The sequence below is a fragment of the Pelophylax lessonae genome, assembly GCF_965119305.1.
Source record: "Pelophylax lessonae genome assembly, chromosome: 4".
NCBI classification, from domain to species: Eukaryota; Metazoa; Chordata; class Amphibia; order Anura; family Ranidae; genus Pelophylax; species Pelophylax lessonae.
The window spans coordinates 239,196,917-239,224,101 of NC_138771.1; the positions used below are offsets into that span (position 1 = coordinate 239,196,917).

At 43.7% G+C, this 27,185-nt stretch overlaps 1 protein-coding gene across 1 annotated transcript in view; it reads left to right on the forward strand.

The window, feature by feature from the left end:
* The first annotated feature begins 887 nt into the window (after positions 1-887).
* The window catches only part of NRCAM (neuronal cell adhesion molecule), a 352,914-nt gene continuing 326,616 nt past the window's right edge, over positions 888-27,185 (forward strand). Inside the window, exon 1 of the mRNA XM_082254972.1 lies at positions 888-1,030. The gene's annotated coding sequence lies outside the window, so the exon portion shown is untranslated. The remainder of the gene's footprint in view (positions 1,031-27,185) is intronic.

Sequence of the window (27,185 nt, forward strand, 5' to 3'; positions counted from 1 at the left end):
ATATGATGAGGAGTATACTATTACTATATATGATGAGGAGTATACTGTTACTATATATGATGAGGAGTATACTAGTACTATATATGATGAGGAGTATACTGTTACTATATATGATGAGGAGTATACTAGTACTATATATGATGAGGAGTATACTGTTACTATATATGATGAGGAGTATACTGTTACTATATATGATGAGGAGTATACTAGTACTATATATGATGAGGAGTATACTGTTACTATATATGATGAGGAGTATACTAGTACTATATATGATGAGGAGTATACTGTTACTATATATGATGAGGAGTATACTAGTACTATATATGATGAGGAGTATACTATTACTATATATGATGAGGAGTATACTGTTACTATATATGATGAGGAGTATACTAGTACTATATATGATGAGGAGTATACTGTTACTATATATGATGAGGAGTATACTGTTACTATATATGATGAGGAGTATACTAGTACTATATATGATGAGGAGTATACTATTACTATATATGATGAGGAGTATACTGTTACTATATATGATGAGGAGTATACTAGTACTATATATGATGAGGAGTATACTGTTACTATATATGATGAGGAGTATACTGTTACTATATATGATGAGGAGTATACTAGTACTATATATGATGAGGAGTATACTGTTACTATATATGATGAGGAGTATACTAGTACTATATATGATGAGGAGTATACTGTTACTATATATTGTACCCTAGTAGAACGTTCTTCTCAATCCACACCACTCATACAGGTACATGACGGTCCCTGCAACCCCTAACCTCGGGCACGAGCCTGGCTGCTTCTGGAACAGATGGGAGCACGAGCCTAGGCCATCCCGTGCTCGTCCCCGCGGCTTGGCGTGAGCGCGCAGAGGATGCTGCTAGTCTGAGCTGAGGCTGCAGAGGCGGCTGTGTGAGCTGGGGAGGACAGAGCATCATTATCATCCTATCCATCCCAGGCAGCAGAGACGGGGGAACGGGCGGAGAGGAGCCCCTTGGTGGAGGTAAGGAGTGTGCCCATACACTGTTCTATGAGGGGGGTGAGGAGACCACAGACCCCCCCACCCCTGGGACTCCGCTCTCTGCTCGGCAACAGATGCATTTTGCGGTAATCGGTTTATTCCTGGGCTGGCTCAGCATTGGGGATTCTGCAGTCACGTCTCACCCAGACCCATAACTTTATTCATGTGTCAGTGCAGGGACCCAGCACCCCATTATTACCACCCCCCCCCAATCACTGCACCCCTACCCTGAGCCTGTGTGTGTCTATAGGTGTCATCACATTGCTGCAGGATCAGGGCCCATGGCAGGTGCTGCACTGCATCCTCCACACCCCCTTCCCTTATTACACCAATATTCATATATTACACACATTCGCTGCATTCCTTTTCTTTTTTAGGCTTTCGCTTTTTTTCTTTTTTTCACCTGGAGATCCTGCCAGTAAGTCTGTTGTTTTTTCAACAGAACAGGCTGTGCTGCCAATGTATCAGAGTGTTAAGACAAACCATTTACAACTGGCAGGGGTGCTTACAATAATCAGCTTTTATTTATTCATGTAAAACCCTTACATTAGGGGTGTCAAACTCAGTTTCATGGGCCACATCAGTAGTATGGTTGCCCTCAAAGGGTCGGTTGCATCTGTAGGACTAGATGTCCAGAACATCTCACCCCTCTTACATTAGATGTCAAGCGCCCCCCCCCCCCCCCCCCCATCAGAAGTCATAACCCCCCCCCCCCACACACACACACACACACACTCCCTTACATCACAGTGCACCCCCTCACCATGTGCTGCTGCCAGTAAGAAGCTAGGGGTAGAGCTGCAAAGCAGAAAGTGCAGGGTCTGGAGGAGGACCAGAGGAAGGCTGGAGTCAGAACAAGCTGTGCTGCCAATGTATCAGAGTGTTGAGACAAACCATTTACAACTGGCAGGGGTGCTTACAGTGATCAGCTTTTATCTATTCATGTAAAACCTTTACATGAACACCCCCAGAGATTCACAGAGAGCAGTGTGAACTGCCTGTGAGTCCTGTGCGATGTGGGAACCCTCACAGGAATCGCACCAATGTAAACCCAGCCTGAGTCCCGGTTGACACTGGTGCGATGCGGGAAACCCTGCGGATCAGTGCTGGTTCTCACATCGCACCAGAGTCGCACACTGAGATCTGCAAACCAATGGGGGTGCCATTGTAAAGTTGATGACACCCCCAGATTGGTTTACCGATTGCAGTTTTCTTTTTTAGGCTTTTGTTTTTTGTTTTTTTACCCGGTGATCCTGCCACTAAGTTTGTTGTTTTAGGCTGTCCTGCCAATGTATCAGAGTGTTGGGACATACCATTTACAACTGGCAGGGGTGCTTACAGTGATCAGCTTTTATTTATTCATGTAAAACCTTTATTACCTTTACATGGACACCCGCAGCGGTGCGCAGGGAGTAGTGTGAACTGTCTGTGAGTCCTATGCGATGTAGGAACCTGCACAAAAATTGCACTGGTCCCCACATCGCACCAGTGTAAATCCAGCCTGAGTCCTGGTCTAAACTGGTGCGATTCGGGATACCCTGCGAATCAGTGCCGGTTCCCACATCGCACCTGAATCGCACACTGGTTCACTGAGATCTGCAAACCGATGGGGTGTCATTGTAAAGTTGATGACACCCCCACATCGGTTCGCAAATCGCAGTTAGTTTTCTTTTGTAGGCTTTTTTTTTTTACCTGCTAATCCTGCCAGTAAGTCTGTTGTTTTTCAACAGAACAGGCTATCCTGCCAATGTATCAGGGTGTTGGGACAAACCATTTACAGCTGGCAGGGGGGCTTTCAATGATCAGCTTTTATTTATTCATGTAAAACCCTTATCCCCCTCAAAAAATGTTGCTGTGATGGATTATAAGGTTTAAAAAGCTTGAATTTGTTAATGTATTTGAGGGCCGGGTCACACTGGTGCAATGCCAGACATCGCATGTGATTCACATCGCATTGCTGTGCACATAATATGTGATGTCTATGCGATGCAAACTCAGCCATACAGTTTGTATAGCTGAAATCCCATCACATTCAGACCAAAATGGTGCAGGACCCTTTTTTTGGTCCAGACTGGAATCGGATCACATGGGTATTCAGACTCATGCAATCCGATTCTTGTCCAATTTCACAGTTCACACTGCGTTCTGCGAACCGATTTGGAGGTTTCATTAACTTTACAATGACACCCCCTGCGGTTCGCAGAGAGCAGTGTGAACTGCTTGCAAGTCCTATGCGATGCAGGAACCGCTGGTTCCCGCGTCGTGCTAGCGTACACCTAGCCTAAGTCACGATTCTCACTGGTGCCATGCGGGAAACCCTGCGATTCAGTGCCCGTTCCTGTTTAAAAAGCTTCAGTTTGTTAATGTATTTGAGGCTGGGTTCACCCTGGCATTGCTGTGCACATGACATGCGATGTCTGTGCGATGCAAATTCAGCCAGACAGTTTGTATGGCTGAAATTGCATGGCATTCGGACCAAAATATTGCAGGACCCTTTTTTATCTGCACTGGTTGCTTGGATGTTAGGACCCATGCAATCCGATTCCTGTCCGATTGCACACTGCGTTCTGCAAACTGATTTGGGGGTGTAATTACCTTTACATTGACACTTGCAGCGTGGCGCAGAGAGTAGTGTGAACTGCCTGGGAGTCCTATGCGATGCAGGAACCCACACAGGAATTGCGCTGGTTCCAGCAATGCACCAATGTACACCCAGCCTGAGTCCCGGTTCACACTGGTGCGATGCAGGAAACCCTGCGATTCAGTGCCAGTTCCGGCATCCCAAACGGTTCACACTAACATCTGCGAACCGATGCGGGTGTCATTGTAAAGTTGATGACACCCCCACATCGTTTCGCACATTACAGTGCGATCTTTCAAATGGTGCAGGAATCTGATCACATAGGTGTGAGCACCCATGCGATCCGATTCCAGTGCAGACCAAAAAAAGGGTCCTTCACCATTTTGGTGCGAATGCGATGCAATTTCAGCCACACAGTTTGTATTGCTGAAATTACATCGCACAGACATCGCATGTGATCTACACAGAAATGCAATGCGAATCACATGCAATGTCTATCATTACACAAGTGTGAACCCAGTCTAAATCTTCTAGTACATCTAGCAGACTGACAATGGTGCTGTGCAAAGGTGCCTCCTGTGCTTCTTCATCCAGAGTGGCACTCTAATACAGGAGGTGTGTTACTGGCCAGATCAGGTGAAAACAGAGGGGAAAAGCCTAAAAAAAAGAAAACTAAGGCCTGGTTCACACCTATGGTGCTTTTTTCAGAAACACACTACAGTCTTTTTAGCCCCCATTCACTTTGGAGCGATTTGTCATGTGATTTGACAGATCAAAACGCATGACAAGTCACATCCTATTGCTAGCAATGGCACTGTTCAAATTGGTGCAATGTAGAGCTGCACGATTAATCGTTAAAAAATCGCATCCTCGATTCACCCCCCTCGCAATCTTGGGGCTCTTTCACACGGGCGGTCCGATCAGATCCGCCTGTCAGTTTTTTAGGCGGATCTGATCGGATCCTCCATGCAGCTCTATGGGGCAGCGGGTGTCAGCGGAGGTCACCTCCGCTGACACCCGCTGCCATCCGCATCCGATCCTGTGCTGAAATCTGGACGGATGGAAACCCTATTTTTCCATCCGTTCAGTAATCGGAGCGGAGCGGATCTGATGAGAGCGGACAAGCGCTCCGCTCTCCTCCGATCCCCCATAGAGGGCAGCGGGTGCTGAGACACCTCCCTCTCCGCTCTGCAAGCGGAGACGGAGCTGTCATCCGCCCGGCTCAGCGGGGATCGCGGATCGATCCCCGCTGAGCAACACGGATCCGCCTGCGGAGGCGGACCGTGTGAAAGAAGCCTTAAAAGGGAATGTCCTCCACTCTTACAGAGCTGTTCTCTGCTCACTCACAGATGTAAAAAAAAAAAAAGAGCCCAGGCAAATGTTTATCAACATTGTTAAGGCTGCGAGATAACTATAAACACAATGTTTTACAATGTATCTTTTCTTTCTTTAAGATCAAAGGAATTCACTTCTGTCTGTAAGTGAGGGCAGTTTAACCTCTTAAAGACTAATGCTGGCCATACACGCACAGAATTTCGTCCGAAAATGGTCGTTTTAGGAAAGATCGTTTGAAAATCGGACCGTTAGTGAACACAAGTTTACCGACGATTTCGATCGTGTGCCCGGCTAATGTCGATGGATCCATAGCGAAAACTTTTATCGTTTCTACGAAAGTTTTTATGTGTATGGTAAAATTAAAACGAAAATAATATTCTGACTCATATTGCGCATGTTATCGAACGATCATTATGATCATGAAAACGATTATGTAAAAGAATTTATTCTGTAAGTTAGTGGCCAGTTCGCTTTCGACCGAAGAATAATCGTTCAGTCTGCAAACGGCCGAAATTCTGTACGTGTATTGCCAGCATAAGGCCCCTTTCACACTTGACTTGTCATGCGATTTGGGACTGCAAAATTGCATGACAAGTCCTTCTCCATTATTTCCAATGAGCCCCATTCATATCTTTGTGACTTGAAGTCACACCGACTTTGAAGTAGTCCCTGCACTACTTTGGAACAATTTTGATGCATTTTGAGGTCCAAAAAAAATTCAAGGCCAGTCAAACTTGCGTCAAAATCGCGGCAACAAAGTTGTAAAATCGTGTGACTTTGAAGTCGCACAAGTGTGAAAGGGGCCGCCTTTTTCTGACACTTGTTGCTTACAAGTTAAAATCAGTATTTTTTGCTAGAAAATTACTTGGAACCCCCAAACATTATATGTCATTTTTTTTAAGAAGAGACCCTAGAGAATAAAATGGCGATTGTTGCAATCTATTATGTCACACTGTATTTGTGCAGAAGTCTTTCAAACGCAGTTTTTGGGGAAAAAAGTACACTTTCATGAATTTTCAAAAAAACTAAACAGTAAAGTTAACCCAATTTTTTGTATAATGTAAAATATGATGTTACGATGAGAATTGTGAGAGTCGTGATCTTTATTCTAAGCAAAATAATCGTGATTCTCATTTTATCCAGAATCGTGTAGCTCTAGTGCAACGCCAACTTTTGCAGTGCCGCATCAATTTGAAAAAGTAGTACTAATACTAGTACTACATGCACTAGTACTACATGCACTAGTACTACATGCACTAGTTTTGGCAATTTCAGGTGCAACTTGAACAGACATCTGTGCATGAAGCCTCATAGATGTCTACAAAGTCGCACTGAGATGCGGGTTTCAGATGGAGTCGCACCATTTCAAAGCCGCAGTCAATGGCAACAGGGGCTTAACATGGTTTCCTATTGGACACATTCGCATCTATGCTTTTTTCAGCCACTGCGTTTTTGAAAAGGGTCAGGGACATTTTTTTTAACGCAAAACAGTGCTTTTTTGGTTCAATAGACTTGAATGGAGAAGCTGCAGAAAAGCATGTGGTGCGTTTTTGCTGTAATTTTGCCGCGATTTGCGTTTTGCATTTTTTAATCTGCCCATCAACAAATTGGGCAAAAAAAGTATTAAAAAAAATGCAAAACACAAAGCGCGGCAAAATCACGCATGCAAAAAACACTGCAGAAACAATCAAAATCAAACTGTATAGGTGTGAACTGAGCCCAATGCAGCCACCATATCTAATGATTGGTAGGCTGTTATATATTACATTTTTTGTTTAGGGTTTAATACAGATTTAGGGCCAGTTCACACCATATGCATTCCAGTGCGTTTTTTTTTTTTTTTTTTCATCAAAAACACATGGAAAGTAGGTTATATGGTTTCCAATGGCATAGTTCACACCAGTGCAGTCAGTTCCAGGGCGTTCCAGTTCCTGAAAAAAAAAAAAAAAGAAAAGGAACACATGCTACATTTTTACAGGTTTGGACTGTACTGGGACGTGGTAAAATTAATCAAAAACGCACTGAACGCATAAAAAACACACCAGATAGCAGTACAGTTGGAAAAAAAAGCATGAGCAATGCATCCGGAAACACATCAGTATCGCATCAGAAGGTGTCAAAAAAGCTTTAAAACCTGCATGCAGGTGTCCCCATGGAATTCCCATAATTTGCATGGATTTCCTCTCACTTCCTGTTTGGCTATGGCTATTGGGTCTCTGCAATGGAACACAGATGGCAAAAAAAAAATCTGACGGGGTATAACCCTCCCTTGCTCTATCCAAATTGGGAACACAAGTTTTGCCTATAGTTGTACTTTAATCCTTGTCTATGTTTCAGTATAAGCTGGTGCCATGACCACTGCCCCAGGTTTCCTGTTTCAGGGTGGCTCCTTTTTTCCTGCAGCATCTTATGGAACCACCCTTGCTTGCAGAGACTAGAGTTGTGTCTCCCTACAATAGAAACACACAGCCCTATAGCCCAGGATGGCAAGGCATTCCTCTGTCTCTTCTCTCCTCCCTCTTTTCCAAGCTAACAAATTGGCACCAGACTGCACTGTCCATGCAGGCAGGTTCAAACAGGTGGCTGGGCCGTGGCTTTACCACCCACTTAAAGCATACTATTTTGCCAGAGGGAGCTGTTTAATGCTTTGCATTGCAGAAAATTCAATGTGACATGTCAAGTTGACAGACAGGTCAGTCTCGCCCATTCAAGTCAATGGAGCCATGCAGTTGTGCATTTGTCCCATTAAAAACTGCAAACACATAAATAAAATAAATCAAATTAGACATTCAGGAGACGGCAAGATCACCACTTAGCTTAACCGCACTCTGAAAAGTGATCCGCCATAGGAAAAAGTGTGATAGTAAAGTCGTTTTTTTCCTAAATCAGATGCTAGTTTCCTCCTCTAAACGTCCTTTTAAAATGTCCCACACTCATGCGACTCAGCGGCTAAGCTGGGTCATACAGCTCAGGTTGCCCTGTTTAGGGTCATCTTTGTGCTTATAACTTTCAGGTAGGTTTTATTAAATAAACAGAACAAAAATGTACTCACATTTTGCAGGTGCTTTAAGTGCACCAATCATAAAAACATCTTTAGTAACAATAAAAAGTGATGGTGATCTGGTGGGAATGGGGATCCTCTGTACACTGCTTCCTTTCTGACTGGAATTGGTTGTGATACCATCCAGGCCCCTCCCCTACGTGCTCGAGACAGGGTCACCGTGTCTTCTAAGGGGGAAATGATGTCACCTGGCTCCTCCTAACGCGTTTGGGAGGAGCCAGGCGATGTCACTTCCGGTCTACGGCAGCTCTGAATTTCCTCGCTGTTTTTATTCTGGGACCCCTCGGTCCAGGTTGCTGTTACATCATTACATATCAGCGTTAATGTAATTACTATTTTATCTTATTAAAGTTATTACCTTACATACTACACTATGGAGACCCGGTTTTATTTTATATGGGCGGAGAAATATCTACAATGTAGTGAATCCTTAAAACCCTATGATTGTTTATGTGAACACGCTATAATATTACTCCTTAAGGTGAGTGGCCATTGCACTTAGTGTTGGGTGTCGGTTGTTGGGAGACTGCACTGTTGTCACTACAATTTTTGGATTACTTTATTCACGGAGCAAATGGACTCTTTTCATCACTATTTATTTCATCACTATTATTTGGAACTACCATAGGTTTGTTTAGGACTAATGCCCCGTACAAACGCGTCGATAGTTGGCCGTGAATTTTCGGCCAACGTCCTATCGGCCGATTTTCGGCTTGTTAGTATGATGCTTTCGACAACCGACTCCGACTTTTCGGCCGAAAAAAATCTGGTGTGCAGGCTATAAAATTTTTGTTGGCCGTCAACACAACGGCCGATTTTCCGTCAGTCAGTACAGATTTCGGCAGACAAAAATCTGATGAGCAAGACTGGGCATGCTCAGAGAAGAAAAAACACACGGAAAGTAAACCAGCACATGACATCACTTCTGAAGTAGATTTTTGTTGGCCGAGAAAATTTGTGTGCAGTCTAGAGCACATTTCAACCAACACAACAACACTGGACAAAAGTCGTCCGATCGGTCGGCCGATAATCGTTGCGTGTGTACGAGGCTTAAGATTCATCAGATAGGGTGCACTTTATATTACAGATTGTATGGCTGAATTTGCATCGCATTCAGACACAACACGCACAGGACCCTTTTTTGGGTCCGCACCAGAATCAGATCGCATGGGTTTCACACCTATGCAATCTGATTCCTGTCTGAACTGACAGTTCGCACTGCAATATGCAAACTGAGCTGGGGGTGTCATTAACTTTGTATTGACACCCCCAGTGATTCGCATATCAGTGTGAACTGCCTGCGAGTTGAATGCGATGCAGGAACCCGCAGTGGATTGGCAGGATTCCCACATCGCACCAATGTGAACCGGGTCTCAAAGTTGTGTACAATCGCTGGGGTAAGAATTGTAACAAATAGATTACCGGGGAATGTTTATTTTATTGTGCTTAATGTGTTAGAGTAAAAAACACTGAGGATAAAATACTGCTTTCAATAACTATGGCTGTCAGGTCGCTTCATAGAGCCCAACCTTGACAAGATGCTTGGTTCATGTCAAGTCGCTGTGCTTCAATACAGAGCCGGCAATGTGCTTTATGTATGCTGGGTGCAGATGACTGTCAGGCTGGAAGAGCAGGAGCTCAGCTAGAACTGTATCTTTCCTTCTGCTAATTTATGTGTACTACACTGATGAGCCACAAAAACCAACACTGCTTTAAATATCAATTTTAATGCTTGTTTGTGTTTGCCCTTTAGTTTACAGCTTTTCAAAGGTTATGATTGGAAGGCCTTAGGGCACTGATACTGCCGGAAAATGTCTGTGTTGTGGAGCAAAGATTTCATATTCATTACGACTGAATTAAAGTGGCAGAATGAAAAATGACAGATATGATGCAGTCTGGCAGTGGCATCAACACAGCACTCTGTTTCCTGTAACCCACCCCAGTTTTATCACCTGGTAATCTGTACAGCAGGTCTGTTATCTTTCAGCATCCGGACCAGGCTGTCCAGCAAATGTAGCATTAGAGGGTTGTCGTTTAACACTAATATGGGTGGTCACAATGGTCAGATTTTATTATTTGATGTAAAACCTTTATTCCAAAAGGTTACAGTAGTTGTAAACCTCAGATATAAATATGAACATAGCATATCCCTCTATAGTGTGTGCTGGTCTCAGTTAAGCAGTGGTGGCTGGGGATAAAAATTTTGGGGGGCACAAGCAAACCCCTCCAAGTCCTTACCGGCAAACGGAGCCTCCAGCCTGGGCTGTCACAGCTCCCCTCAGTGCTGTATCTTGGCCTAGGCCTACAAGGCCCAGGCCTAGGGCGGCACTTTGCAGGGGGGCAGCAAAAAAGCTGCACACCACATGAAAAAAAGCAGCCTCCTCCCGACTCCCATGCGAAAAGGGTCCCTGCTGGCTTACGCTACACTTTTAGTTTAGTGCCAGTATTATGGGACGAATTGGGCCAGAGGGCAGGGTCCAGGAGGCAAATTAGTCTGGCACCCCCATAAAGCAGTCACACTGCTATCTGCTGGTATGATAGGCTGCACTAATGGGCACTGATAGGCTACACTGGTGGCCAATGATGGGGCTGTACTGATAGCCACTGATGAGGGCACACTGATATGTTGCACTGATAAGGCTGCACTAATGGGCAGTAATGAGGCGGCACTGATGGGCACTGATGAGGCTGAACTTATGGGAACTGATAAAGCTATGCTGATGGGCACCGATAGATTGTGGTTGTGGTCTGTGGTGTACAGATGACAGGGTGGGTCATAAACCGGAAGGGGGTGTGGCATTTACAGGAAGGGGTGGGCCATATTTAAATTTGGGGGTGCGCAAACATAGTAAGGCCTAGGGCAGCACAAAACCTAAATACACCACTGGCTCCCCTCATACCTGGTGGCTTCCGTTTTCCAAATCTTCAGCCTTCTAAATGGGTGGGTGGGGGGGGGGGGGGAGAAGCTGGAAGTGATGCAATGGCGGATTTTAATTCGCTAAAATCAAAAGTTGGAGGGTTCAGGGTGTATTGGAAGGTTCAGGGCGCAGTGCTCTGCACCCCAAGGACAACATAGAACAAACCAATTAGACTCAGGCTCTAATCACGTGCTAAAAATTGACAGACCTGATAGACTTCTATTAGTCCGGCACAGTGCACGGCACAGACATAGAACAATTTTATTTTTAAATAAATGATGACATGACTAACATTTTATGGATGTTAAAAAAATGTTGTTCATTTTATCATTTATTTAAAAATAAAACTGTTCTATGATTAGCTTTCCTATTGGTTTTAAAACTTGGGGGTGGCATCCCAGCGCCCCTTGTGGACTGGCCGCCACTGCAGTTAAGACCACTAAGCCTGGGTTAACACTATTGTCATGTGGGAACCAGCGCGATTCCAGTGCCGGTTCTCGCATCGCATCTCTGCAAAACTGTTTTTTTCTTTTTTTCCGCTCAATAGACTTCAATGAAGAAGCTGCAGACAAATATGCAGTGCATTTTTGACGCTATTTTGCGGCGATTTGCGTTTTTTAATCTGCCAACAACAAATTTGACAAAAAAAGCATAAAAAACGCAAAATGCAGCGAAAAAGCAGCAAAATCGCAGTAAAAAACCTGCAAAAAGCACTGCAGAAATGCTGCGACTGCCACATGGTAAATCATGCTGCAATTGCAGCGAGCTGCTTTTTTGGGCTACAGCGCCATGCGGTGCGATTGTAGCACGATTTACCATGTGACAATCACAGCGTGATTGGGGTGCTATTAAGGAAGTAGTGGCATTGCAGACACAACCTTCGCTTTGCAGCGATTTTAAATCGTGGGTGGAATTGCAGTGATTCCGCTCCACAATCAGGTGTGAATGAAGCCTAAAGCTGGATACACACTATACAACTTTCTTAAGATTTTTTCCTTTAGGGTCCTTTCACACGAATGATCCGATCAGATCTGCCTGTCAGTTTTTTAGGTGGATCTGATCAGATCCTCCAGGCATCCCTTTTGGGCAGCAGATGTCAGCGGAGAAATGTCCGCTGACACCCACTGCCATCCGCATCTAATCCGGTCCTTGAGATCCGGACAGATGGAAACCCTATTTTCCATCACTCCAGGGGATTGGATCGGATGAGAGCGGACAGGCGGTCTGCTCTCATCCGATTCCCCCATAGAGATGCATGGGGCTCTGACACCTCCCTCTTCGCACACAGCGGAGAGGGAGCTGTCACCTTCCTGCTCAGCGAGGATCTGTGTATCGATCCCCCGCTGAGCAGCACAAATCTGCCTATGGAGGCGGACCGTGTGAAAGAAGCCTTCGATTTACCAAAGCCATATAATATGAGGACAAATCTAAACCCTTTCAGATTGTATGCAATCAGGCAGGCCCTTGCACTACATCGTTGAAGGTAAATCTAAAGGAAATCTAACAGCAAAAGTTGTATAGTGTGTATCCAACTTTAGGCTAGGTTTATCTATGCTGTGGGTGCAGGGATGCATCTCAATTGCATGCATTCCAGCATACAGCTGCACACAAAACACTGTGGTTTAGAGGAAATGTGCAGGGGTGTCTACATTGCTCCTTCATTGATACAGTGGAGGGGTGAGGGTAGCCATCCTAAGGCTAGGTTCCCGTCAGTGTAAATTGCACGCATTCCCACACCTGCATACAGCTGCAAACAAAACGCAGTGCTTTAAAGAAAACCTGCAGGGGTGCCATTAACTCTTAGGGGTGACCTCACGCACTTAAAAACACAGTGCAATATTCTGCATGCAGAAATGCATCATGTAATTTCTGTGTGATTGCATTTTAAAAAAGGTGCAGGGACCTTTTCTGTGCAGGAAACGCAGGCCCATGTAGACGCAGCACGCAGAGCCACATAGATATGAACTAGGCCTATAAAAGGAGATGGGTTACTGGCAGGATCATCAGGTGAACATGAAGAAAAATAGCCTAAAAAAAAAATTAATCTAGCATCAACATCTGGTGTTTTTGGGCGATTTTCTGCTCTAAGGCTGCGATCACATCAAGCCTTTTTTTTTTTTTTTTGAGCACTTTTCTGCTCTAAGCCTTAACTCTAAGGGCACTTTCACATGGGCGCTCCGTATGTCCGCAAATCATCCTATTTTTTTGCGGATGATTTACGGACATAATGTAAGTCAATGGCATTGCGGATGTCAGCGGATGACCATTCGCTGACATCCGATTTTCCTCCTTTCAGTTCTGTTCCGTTTTTTGGAACGGAACAGAACCCTATTTTTTCCTCCGTTAAAAAAACGGAAAGGAAGCAAAATCGGATGTCAGCGGTGTCATCTGCTGACATCCGCAATGCCCATAGACTTACATTATGTCCGTATATCATCCGCAAACGAATGGGATGATATGCGGACCTACGGAGCGGATGACACAAGTGTCATCCGCTCCGTGAAAAAAAAAAAAAAGTGCCGGAGCGGATCGCAATGCGGTCCGCTCCGTGTGAAAGGAGCCTTAAATGCCCAACAAGACAAATCCATTAATTTCACTGGCCCCTGTTCACATCATTTTTTCACTGGTCACTTGTCAACCTAAAAACGCCTGCACAAAAATGCTACAAAAACGTCTGAAAAAACACCAGTAAAAATAGCAACAACTAGATGTGAATGGAGGGTTAGGAAGCTGCAATGTATTATATTTTTAGGCTTCGCTTGAATTGTGTAGAATCCTGGATACCATGGAGCAGCTATAAATAATAATTGTGTGTATTTACTAACAGTACAAAGAACAGTGATGATGTGTAGCAACCCCTAGCTATTAACTAGAGATTAGCTTTATTGATGCCAGGCATTTTTACCGTAAAGTGCATGAATAGCTCATTTTAAGAATTTGGATGGAGCAGGAAAGAATTAACACATCTGATTATTTTTAGCTGTCTTTGTCCTGATAGGGACATTTCCCCTAATTTCCTGTCTTGGAGATGGACCAGGAAGTGAGAGCAAACCTCCACAAAGTGAGGGGTGTTCACTGTCACAATTGGATGATTCCTCCTTCCCTCCTGCTTTGGTGACAACTCTGGAATTAAGGATTTTCTCATACTTTGGGAATGGTCTGCAGGACAAATAGAGGGGTGATTCTTTCCAATGGGGACACAGACCGCAAAAAAAAACTTGACAGAGGGTTTAAAGAATATGTAAACTCAACATTTCATATTCCTGATATGTGCCTGCTGTACCATGTACTTGTATGAGAAAGTATCCTGTTCTCTTTCTATTGCTTCCTTTATGTGAAATCCCTGGTGTTCCTGTCAGCCCCTCTGCTTTCCTATTAAACCGGTAGTATACTCCGCTTTTTGACTTTTACCTACAGGTAAGCCTATAATAAGGCTTACCTGTAGGTAAAATTAATATCTCCTAAACCTGTACGGGTCAGGAGATATTCACCCTGCATGCAGCCACTGACACCAGCGGCACATGCTCTCTGAAGGTCTGGCGTATCTTGCCGGACCTTCAGAGCTCCTTGCCGGAAAGTGAACTCCCGTGCGCGTGCGCGGGAGTGATGTAAATGCGGCTCCAGCCACTCACATCGCCGGAGCCGCCGAACCCGGAATAGACGCTGAGGGAACATGACAGCTCCCTCAGCGGTGTCCAGGCTACTGTGTCGGGGCTTCATTCTAAGGTACGTATTATATAATGAGCTAGTATGTGATGCATATTAGCACATTATGCCATTGTCCTGCAGGGTTTTTTTTTTTTTTTCTTTTTTTTGGGGGATACAACCACTTTAAAGACTTACCACACTAAGCAGGATATCACACTGGGGTCAGTTGTCTAGCTTTTCTGGGAACTCAGTCTGCTCTCCTCCATTGATCAGACTTGTCCTGACACCCCCCCTCCCCCCAGAGCCTTTCACTGGGAAGTTCAGTGTACTGCTGCTTCTCCTTCCCCAGGTCTTATGCACCTGGGAACAGAGGGATTGGAATCATTTATAAAAGGAGGGGGGGGGGGGGTGTTTATAATGGTTTTTTTTTAGATCTATATACAAATATTTTGCCTTTTTTTTTTTTTTAACTGAGTGGGTTGTTTTACAAGGTGAGGGTTTACAATTACTTTAACCCTTTCCAACTCTATACTAGAGCTGCATAAATAATAATTAAAAGATCGTAATCTCCATTAAACCCCCATCACAATCTTAATCCAGCATTTCCGCGATTCATGTAACAATTGCACAGCAGTTCTCTGCTTACAGCAATAAAAAAAGCAGACAGCAAGGTTTATCAGAACATTGCTCAGCTGAGAGATAAAAAGAAACATTGTATCATTTGGTTCTTTTAGGGAGATCAAAGGGATGAACTTTGGTCTGCAAATGAGGTCAGTTTAACCACTTAAAGACTAAGCCCTTTTCTAAAACTTGTTGCTTACAAGTTAAAATCAGTATTTGCTAGAAAATTACTTAGAACCCCCAAACATTATATATATTTTTTAACAGGGACCTTAGAGAATAAAATGGGAGGTTGTTGCAATATTTTATGTCACATAGTATTTGCGCAGTGGTCTTTCAAATGCAATTTTTTGGGGAAAAAATACACTTCAATAAATTAAAGCGGTAGTATACCGCTTTTTGGGATTTTTAACTACAGGTAAGCCTATAAAAAGGCTTACCTGTAGGTACAATATCTCCTAAACCAGCACAGTTTAGGAGATATTTGTGCTGCATGCAGCCGCTGACGCGATCGGCGCATGCGCTCTGAAGGTCCGGCGGACATTCAGAGTTCCTTGCCGGGAAGTTTCCCGGAAAACGCGTGGGAGTGACGTCATCGCAGCTCCGGCCAATCACAGCGCCGGAGCCGCCGAACCCGGAAGAGACGCAGAGGGATCATGTCCGCTCCCACAGCGGTGTCCGGGGGTCCGTGTCGGGGCTTCGTTCTAAGGTAAGTGTTTCATAATGAGCTAGTATATGATGCATACTAGCTCATTATGCCTTTGTCTTGCAGGGTTTTTATTTATTTATTTATTTTTTTTACTTTGAGTATACTACCGCTTTAAAAACTAAACAGTAAAATCAGCTCATTTTTTTGTATAATGTAAAAGATGATGTTACGCCGGAAAACATGATCTTTATTCTAAGCAAAATAATTTGTGATTCTCATTTTATCCAGTATTGTGCAGCTCTACTCTATACAAAACTTAAAACATATGTTCTTCTTTCCCCTACTCTTTAATGCATTCATAATGCCCCCAAACACCTACCTGCAGTCAATGGTCACTGGCTGCATAATCAGCACAGCCTCCCTGAACTTCAGGGTTGTAGAGGAGGGTACTGAGGGTCATGGAGGGATTGGCTCTTACAGGCGTCAATCAAATTGTTGGGAGGGAGAAGGGGTGTGACTTGCCAGGGGCTGTGCGGCTGTACTCTATACAGCGGTATATATATATATATATATATAAACATTCGTATAACGCATGGCCGTATTCCAAGGATAGAAAATATTTTGTTTTTATAATATGTCCATACACTCTCCAAGTATGAGTATTGTACACGTGAGTACAGCCACACTCAGCCATCAGGCACCAGTATGAAAGATCCTATACACTGTCAATATAAATTTGTTAGTTTTAGTTTTGACAAAACAATGTGCAGTAAATTTTGTATAATGTTATTGTTTTGTCTAAAGATTGTTACAATGTGTCCTTTTATATATACAGTCTGACAAATAGTTGTACTATGTGATCCCTGTGATACCTGTTTAATGACCTGTTTATAAATTCATGATTGTAGAACTGATATGGATACATAAAGGTAAACTGTGGCTGAATGTGGCTCTAAGTGGCGTGTGACAGACGTCATCTCTGATGCTGATCAGTAGAGATGCACTTGTGTCAGACACACATCATCAGCATAATGGAAGATCCTCTTGTCAGACGGTTCTCTGTTAGCCATGATAAGACTGACAGCACAATGGCCTGCAGTCTATAGCAGAGTGTACTCTTTTTTGTGTCTTCACTTAATGGAGACCACAACTTGGAAGAAGAGCCGATTCATGGGAAAAGTCTTGTCTTATCCAGCTCATCACAAATGGATCTGATGTCTTAGAACTGCCCAGAACTGAGCTAATAAAGCTTTATCACAAAATCCAGTCCTATTAGTTTACAACACCAAGATAACTAGTCAGTGATTTATTATACAGGATTTATTTAGCTCCAGTGCTTTAAAAATAATGGAAGACAGTAAAGTTACAATACAAGGGAAATAGGAGAGTCCTGGTCCTAAAAGCTTACAGTCTAAAAGGGAGAATCCACAGAGATTGCTCTGAATATATGACAAGTATACTGTACATGGCAAAAGAAGTATAGAGCCTCTCCTGGGGCTCTTATCTCATTGTTGTTATATTGCCAAGGCGACAGGCTCAGTATAGATTGCTAGGCACAGTGACATATTGATTGGTTCTCATAACTGGATTTATGACGACAAGTATATTACCCGAAGGTAGCTAGCATGCTGCATTCAAATATTATTTCCATAAGGAAGACTTTATTATTAGCATGGATAGCTAATCAGAAACAGTATTATAGGTTTATATTGAAGGCTGATTCACACAGGTATATAAAATAGCGCATTTAGATGTGTACAGTATATAGTTTTGGACGCATATAAAGTGGTTGTATACCCCCCTGTAATGTTTTTACCTATACCAAGGCTTACCTATAGGTACTGTAAATATCTCCTAAACTATGCTCCTAATGATGCACGTGACGCGAAACAGCCGTAGAGCTATTGAGGCATGCCTGAGGTTCAGCCTCCACTTTAATATCCGAGGCGGTGGCTCCTGATGTAAGTGACTAGATACATTTTTGCCTTTTTCATTTGGTTGGACCTCTTTCCATTGCTTTTATACTGCCATTTGGCAGTGTCATTTTAACTATTTTGGGATTTTGCATTTTTTTATTAAATATTTTTTGTATTGATTACTACACTATGAGTATCTCTATATTTTTTATTTGGCTGCCCATATTCGCTTAATTGATGCCACGGTTCCCTATGAGGAGACTCTCTGTATTGGCCAATCTCGCTCTTTGGGACCGAAAAGGACCTAGACACCAGTAGCTACATGCGCTATTGCTGTCTTATCATTTGGACTGCAACTAGCTCTGGTGAGTGTTCACTTTATATATATATATATATATATATATATATATATATATATATATACACACATATAGTGGAGGACAATGTTCACGGGTGTCAATATAAATTTTTTTGTTCTTTACACTTCCTTGTATTCGATTTATATATATATTTTTTGGACTCACATTAGACTTTTTTATTATATTTAATCTAGTTTGAGTGCTGCAACTGTTTTATATTCATTCCTTGGGTGTATGTATATTTTGCACTATTTTGCTAGCAGCTCTAGTTTTCTCTTTTATTTTTCTAGAGCGCTGCCATTTTTTTATTACACGAGCTCCTAAACTTGCACTGTTTAGCAGATAGTTACATTGAATGCAGCCAATGACGTCATCGGCGCATGTGCTCTGAAGGAACGGCCACCAGTGCCACTTCTTCAGAGCCCTGTGCCGCGACCGGCGGCTCCCGCTTACATGCAGGCGAGTGACATCACGCGGCTCCGGCCAGTAGCACAGCCGGAGTCCGCAGACCCGGAAGGAAGATGGGTGAAGATGGCTGAGGCCTCCAACCGGGACCACATGGGCTTCGTTTGCAGGTAAGTGTCACATAATGTGCTAGTATGCGTTGCATACTAGCACAATATTCATTTACTTTCCAGGTAACAAAAAAGAAAAAAGAAATATTCCAGGCTTTACTTCCTCTTTAAAGGCAGCACTATAGGAATCATTGGGTCTACAAAGAAAAGGAGCATATTATTTAGCAGCGTAGAGCAAGCAGGACACAGCTGCATCAGAGGCCCTACATATCTGCAGATTTTATATGTGGGAAATGCATGTAAACTCTTATACATGTAAAGTCATTAGAAGAATTGTTTGCATCTAAACGCATCTAACTGCACCTAAACGGGAGTACTTAGGTGCTAGCTCTGCCAGCAAGAGCCTGGGTTCCATGCAGAAAATACGCATATACTTGTGTGAATGAGCCCCTATAAAGTGTAATCTTTTTTTATATACTGACCATATTCAGTATGTGTATCCTAGAGCACCTAGTCAGGCTATTTATTTTGCCTGAAAAATGTTGCCCTAGATTCCATCCCTCCAGTTTTAATAAATCAGCTTATTTTCTGAGCAGCCTGCAGGGGGTTATGTCATAAAGGGCATCGTCATCTAAACTGATGGAAAGAAAATACATCTATCTTCTTCACAGACATCAGCTTTATGCTTTTTCTAGCAAAGAAGACAATTTCATTGGTTGCAATGGATGACACAGACACTATTCCTTTTTTGTGTTCCATACTTTACCCTAGATAAAATGAAGAAACTCTTGTATTATTTCCTCCCTGTAGAAACCCTCTATAACCCCTTGTTACAATGACTCTTTGCTGTGGATTTTCAATATCTACAACAGCTTCTGATTAATTAAAATTGAACCTAAAATAAAAATTTAAGAGCAAAGCTTTTTTTTTTTTTATTTTTTTTATTTTGGGTTCAGTAAAGAGGGGGGGGGGGGGTTATAACACTCATTCATTTTTTTTTTTTTTTTTGTGTCCCATTGGGGAAGTTACCCCTCAAGCCAAAACCGGAAGTGAGAAGAAATCCCCTGTTGTCACCAGAGTCACCAGCATTAGTGTCCCCATTGCAATATTTATCCTCTTTTTATTCTCACTGATAATGATAAAAAGGATAAATAGAGAGGGTGAATCTCCCTAACATGGGCAAATCCAGAAATCAACGCCTGGTGGGTGTTCTCACCCCTCTCCACTCTATACAAAGCATAAAGTATTTTTAAAGGCTGAAGGGTTTTTACCTTCATGGCATGCATTCTATGCATGAAGGTAGAAAAACCTTCTCTGTGTAGCATCACCCCCCAGCCCCCCCCCCCCCCCATTATATACCTGAGCCCGATCTTCCTCGGCTCTATGGGGACTCTCCCTCCTCATTGGCTAAGACAGCCTTGGGAGTCATTGGCTCCTGCTGCTGTCAATCACAGCCAGTGAGCCAATGAGGAGAGAAAGGGGTGGGGCTGAGCCTCTGCTCTATTTGTGAATGGGCGTGCAGAGCCACGACTCAGGAGCGAGCTAGCTCGGGTGCCCCCATAGCAAGCTGTTTGCTCTGGGAGCACTTGGCACGAGTGCAGGTGGGGGACCTGAGAAGAAGAGGATCATGGCTGCTTTGTGCAAAAACACTGCACAGAGCAGGTAAGTAAAACATGTTTGTTATTTTTTTTTTAATTGACTTTAGTAACACTTTAACTGCATTGATCCAGACCTCTTTGCAGCCACTTTGGGGGGGATTGAAAAATCTAGTGCAGCTGTGCATAGTAACCAATCAGCTTCTAGGTTTTATTGTCAAAGTTTAATTGAACAAGCGGAAGTTAGAAGCTGGTTGGCTACCATGCACAGCAGCACCAGATTCTGAGTGCTCCAGTTTTAGTAAATCTCCCTCTTTGTGTCTACCTGCAAGTACTCTAGCAACTGGTGCATGTCATTCCTCAGGGGTGGGTTTGCTGATGGTAACAACTTTGGGCCATGCCTGTACAATGTTCATAGCATCTTGTAGTCTCTATTGGAAGAGCATTTGACAGGGTTACAGTGCAGAAGAATATTTGCAAGGCATGGACAGAGCATTGTTAAGCTATAACAGGAAGTTCTGAGAAAGGAACTGTATGGCAGGCTCAGTAGGTGATATTATGAAAGTTACATATTCTAAAATATTGAAAATGACTTTAATATAGTGAAGATTAAACACATTTTTTTTTTTAAATTGGGTTTACATTTACTTTAGCTAAAATAGAGTGAAAGTGATGTCCCTTTTCTGGAGTGATTAATGTGGCAGGGACATAGGAATCACTAAAGTAGGCAAAAATGCTAAGTGGCATTATAACATTAGAGACTGTCATTAGCACTGGCTCAGAACATCTTGCAGCCTTTTGCTGTTTAGACAACCCCATGTATTCTATAAGCTGGGAGGAAAAAATATGAATGCTCATCCTGTAGTCTGAGAATATAAGCAGTGTCTTATAGACAGGTGACATCATATGTCATGCAAATAGGGTGGCACAAGCATAGATTTCTGTATGTGGAGAGCACAAGTATGACCCTGACATCCATGCACACTACCCACACTCTTTAGCTGTACATAGTCCCATATTAAAGTTTCCTGTTGGGTAAAAGTGCTAGATACTGGTATAGGGAACATGATCACAGCAGTTACAACTGTCACTTGGCCTATGTTCTTTGGGGGGCCTGGACAAGTCATATCCACATTCCTCTAGCCTGTATCTCAGGGGTGGGCAAACATGTAGTTCTGTAACAGCTCAAGGGTCACTGTTTGCCTATCCAAAATCTATGTAGTGCACATTAAAGGATGAACGCCACGTTTTTAAAAAATTTTTTTTACTTATGCAGGGGTGTCAAACTCAACTTCGAGGGCCGCATCAGCATTATGATTGCCCTCAAAGGGCCGGCTGTATCTGTAATGCTAGATGTCCAGAGTATCCCAACCCCCTTACATCAGATGTCAAGAGTTCCACCTCCCTTACATCAAAATGCACCCCTTACCTTGTGTTGCTGCTTGGAAGAAGCTGGGGCAGAGCTGGGAAGTAGTAGGTGCAGGGTCACGAGGAGGTCCAAAGGAGGGCTGGAACTCTACTGCAGCTCTAGGAGAGGTACAAGGGCCACATTAAATGTCCTTGAGGGCCTGATTCAGCCCGCGGGCCTTGTGTTTGACACATGTGCTCCATAGGAACAAACTGATCTCGTATGATGCTAATCTTAGAACTGTAACGGGACAAGGGAAGAGGATGGCCTGGTAAATGAAGGGACCCCCTCCCTGTCCTGTATTCTGTGAATGGAATACAAGGCGTTTTGTGACTGGACAAGGAGGAGGGAAGGGAAGGTCAAAGATTGGATCCCTTGAAATAAACATCTACTGTATATCTTTTCATCTCTGCAGCATTAGAAGTATAGTATGCCTGTCCATTCTGGCATGAGTGAGACTAGGATTGCATTGATCCAGGCCTTGAATTACTGTCATTAGTGGTAGCGTGTTTGTATCGAGCACATGTAGAAAAAAAAAAAAAACATTTTCCCGGAATACAGCTTTATTCATAGATGTTTCAACACAGACTCAAACTTTGCAATCAACAGTTAATCCCAGACTGAAGATCTTACCTCATTACCCAGACTTCTATAGTTTGAAGTGTAAGACAACCCATAATCAATAATTTAGGATGCTGGAAAATTATTACACCTACAAAGTCATATGGCCTCTCTAAGTTTGGATCCTCCATACCACATTGGTGTGGTTTGTTGAGTATAATCAGAGATTCTGTGAAGTTTCTCTAATGGGAATGTTGAACATCACCCTTTTCACTTTTCATTTTATGAAATATAAAGCTTAAAGCCTAAATGTGCTTAGTTCAGATTTGGGAAGGGTTGGAACCTCTTCAGATTTTACTGCTGTCTATGATCCCTTTGGAGAGATTTCCCCTTACTTCCTGTTTATTTACCAGAACAGTATATAAATTAACATTTCTTATGAGGACAAAGGCTGCAATGAAGTAAACGTTAGTAGAGTAAGGCCCGCTTCACATGGGCGCCTGTTTCGATTAGCAGGGGATCTGTCTGCTGATTAGAGCTGAGTGGGCGAATGACAGGTCAGTGTCCGCACAGTTTCTGCAGAGCGGACATGGAGACAGCCCACTATACTCTATGGGCGGACACCCCCTATCCAATCTGCCTACAGGAGGGGAGAACAGATCCCCTTCTGTTTGTTTTTAGCAGATTGGATCTGATCAAGGTAGGTGGGTGTAAGCAGACACAAGTCCGTTTACACCCACTGATCCATAGGGGTGAATAGCACGTTCGATCAGGTCCTCTTGAAAAACTGATAGGCGGACCTGATTGGAACAGTTGTGTGAAAGGGACCTAAGGAAAAGTCTAGCATGCCATACACTGTACAACATTTGTAGGTGGCCCTGCATCCCCCCTCTGGCCCAGCTTGCTTTGATTGATCATTTTAAAAAGCTGGGTGAAAAATTGGAAATTTGGCAGCGGAACAGTGGCTGCATCCAATCAGATGCAGGTGCTATTCAGGTATTTTGACAGTCAGCAGGACTGGTACAATAGCCACAGTGGGCTGGCTGTCAAAGTATAATAGCCACAGTGGGAGGTTCGCCCATCTGTGCTTTATAGTGTGGATGGAGGAAGCTATTCGATCTTTTTACTTTCAGCTTGCAGGCTGAACAAAAAAAGCCTATCTGTGTATGTGCAGCTTTGGAACCACAATAAGTGTCTGTTCACGTATATGTGATGCGGGAAGCCTGCGAATCCACTGCAGGTTCCTGCATCGCATTCAACTCACAGGCAGTTCACCCTGCCATATGTGAATCACTGGGGGTGTCAATACACAGTTAACGACACCCCCAGATAAGTTTGAATATCGCAGTGCGAACTGTCAGTTTGGACGTGAATCGGATCGTATAGGTGTGAACACCCATGCGATCTGATTCTGGTCCAGACCCAAGTAAGGGTCCTGTATGCTTTGTGTCCAAATGCGATGCAAATTCAACTATACAGTCTGTATGGCTGAATTTGTATCGCACAGACATTGCATGTGATTTGCAGAGTAGTGCACTCCGAATCACATAAGGTGTCTGTCATCGCACATATGTGAACCGGGACTTAGTGTGGTTCCAAGTATTTGCAGTGGGAACAAAAATAGCAATTTAAATATGAGAGAGATTCTAACCCTTTTCTTTTCTTTACAAATCTAGAAAACAATCTTTTTTAAAGTCTGGCAATCCATAGCTGTGAAAGATCATAGCACATATTTCTAGAGGAACGTCACCCTTTCAAATGAAAACATCATTTTCTTATGCTGTAATAATATACTACAAGCACAGTGGATCCAGTGTTGTCCTCTCCCTTCACACCAATGTATTGTTACATAGTTACATAGTTAGTCAGGTTGAAAAAAGACACAAGTCCATCTGGCTCAACCAATAAAAAAAAAAAAAAGCAATAAAAAAAACCCTACCATACAATCCCATATACACAATCCTATACCCGCAATTGATCCAGAGGAAGGCGAATAAACCCCAGCAAAGCATGATCCAATTTGCTACAGCAGGGGACAAACTTCCTTTCTGATCCTCCAAGAGGCAATCGGATATATTCCCTGGATCAACTTTACCTATAAATATTAGTACCCATTTATATTATGTACACCCAGGAAAGAATCCAGGCCTTGTTTAAAGCAATCTAGTGAGCTGGCCAGAACCACCTCTGGAGGGAGTCTATTCCACATTTTCACAGCTCTTACGGTGAAGAAACCTTTCCGTATTTGGAGACTAAATCTGTTTTCCTCGTCTAGACGTAAAGAGTGCCCCCTTGTCCTCTGTGATGACCTTAGAGTGAACAACTCAACACCAAGTTCACTATATGGACTCCTTATGTATTTATAAATGTTTATCATATCCCCCTGAGACCCCGTTCACACTGGGACGACCTTTCAGGCGACCTGGTCGCCTGACAGGTCGCCGTAGGTCGCCTGCCATAGAGAAGCTGTGGACCCGTTCTAATAGGAGCGACACAAGTCGCTCCGACTTAGAAAAAGGGTCCGGAGATTCTTTGGGGTGACCTGGAGCGACCTGCATTGACTTCAATGATATGAAGTCCGTGCGGGCCACTCCGAGGTCGCGGTGCGAGCTGCGCACCGCGACCTGTGAGGTCGTCCTGGCAAGTAGCGTCGCCCCAGTGTGAACGGGGTCTTAATCTCCTCTTCTCAAGAGAGAATACATTCAGTTCCTCTAATCTTTTCTCATAGCTGAGGTCCTCCATGCCTCTTATCAGTTTGGTTGCTCTTCTCTGCACTTTTTCCAGTTCCCCAATATCCTTTTTAAGAACTGGTGCCCAAAACTGAACTGCATATTACAGATGAGGTCTTACTAATGATCTGTACAGGGGCAAAATGATATCCCTCTCTCTGGAGTCCATGCCTCTGTTAATACAAGAAAGGACTTTGCTTGCTTTGGAAACAGCAGCTTGGCATTGCATGCTATTATTAAGCTTAGGATCCACTAGAACACCCAGATCCTTCTCCGCCATGGATTCCCCCTGTTCTACTCTCGCTAGTGTGTATGCTGCACGCATATAGTTACAAGGCCCGCATCCCTATTTTCGTTTTTATGTCACAGGAGACTGTCCCTTCCTAGTTCTTGCTGCCAGCCCCCCCCCCCCCCCCCCGTGACACAGTTTGATTTACTAAAACTGGAGAGTGTAAAATATGGTGCAGCTCTGCATAGAAATCAGATTTCATGTTTTAGGGCTCATGCACACAGGACATTTTTACAGCTGCTGTTAAGGGCGTCTTTTACTGCCTCTAACTGCCCCTCTATGTTAAAAAACATAAAAGAAAGGCGGCGCACGCATCTAGTGCATTACCCTTTGACACCTTCTAAAGAGCCTTGTCTGCCCGGGGACTCTCCCTCCTCATTGGCCCCTCCTCATTGGCTGAGACAGCAACGGGCGCCATTGGCTGCTATTGCTGTCAATCAAAGTAATTGAGCCAATGAGGAGAGAGAGGGCGCAGGGCCGAGCCGCGGCTCCCTGTCTGAATGGACACACAGAGCAGCAGCACAGCTTAGATGCCCCCATAGCCAGCTAATTGCTGTGGGGGCAATCGGCAGGAAGGAGGGGCGGGGAGGGCTGGCTTGGGACCCAAGAAGAGGAGGATCTGAGCTGCTCTGTGCAAAACCACCGCATAGAGCAGGAAAGTGTACCACGTTTGTTATTTTTAAACAAAAAAAACCCAAGACTTTAGTATCACATTTATTCTCTGCATTGTGTAAAAGGATATTTGATCCTGTCTTCTCCGATCCTCCCCTTCTTCCATTGTCCCCAATCCATCTGCTGTTAGTACAGAGCCTTTGAAGTCACTCCACATGCTCAGTTTGGTGTGTATTGCTGGAGAGTTTTTTTTTTTCTTGCTAGGGTGCATGTGATCAGCAGAGGGCCAATCAACACTGTCCAGAAAGAATGTCAGGAGTCATGCACCCTTAAAGGATGATCAAAGTAGAATGAAAACTCCTATGAGCTTTAACTAGACACTGATAGAAATCACAAGACTGATATATACTGCTGAGGAGAAAAGGTATTCAGCAGTTTATATTTACTAAAATAATTGCATTTCCATGTTCTGTGTACTGTGAGAGACCAGATATAGTGAATGCAGGGTCCTGGGTTTAGTAACACTTTAAAAGTTTACAGAGGCAGAAGATACTGGCAAAGATTCTTACCCTTTGGGCTCCCCTTAAAATATATATTTTTTTATTGCTGTGTGTTTTTAAAATAAAAAGATTGTATACTTACCTGCTCTGTGCAATGGTATTACACAGAGCGGTCCCTTACCTCCCCTTATGGCGTTCCCCGTGGGCAATGTCTGTTGCTTTTTCTTCCGAGCGCCCCCATATTAAGCCTTGTGCTATTGGGGCACTAGTGTGGGTGTGCTCCCTAGCCGGGCTGTGTGCATCCGTAGACACGCACAGCGTGGCTCAGTAACGCCCCCGTACCCTCCTAACAACATTTGACTAACATTGGCTCCTGCTACGCTCAATGAAGCCTGTGCATACAGGAAGAGAGGAGCGGGGGCTGCTGGCGGGGACAGAGCTGGATCTCAAATGGTGTCATGTAATTGTTTGTTTAGGGATTGGAAGGGGCAAAAAAAAAGTAGTGTGACATTTTTTACCCTAATGTAGGGAAGGCATTATGGTATAACCAGGGCTTTTTTTCAGCGGGAACGCGGGGGAACGCAGTTCCGGCACCTCCGGCCCTGAATGTATGTAATGGCAAGGAGTGCTGGGTTGTGCTACACTGTCTATTGATGCTGGCTGCTGAGGAACCTATTGTTGCTGGAGGGGATCTTTTCCTGCAGGAGGATTTATTGCTGCTGGGAATATCTAATGTGGCTGCTGGGGGATCTATTGTCTCTGGAAGAGATCTCGTTTTGCAGGGGGGGGTCTATTGTTGCTGGGGTGGGTCTTATGTTGCTGAGAGGTCAGTTGTTGCTG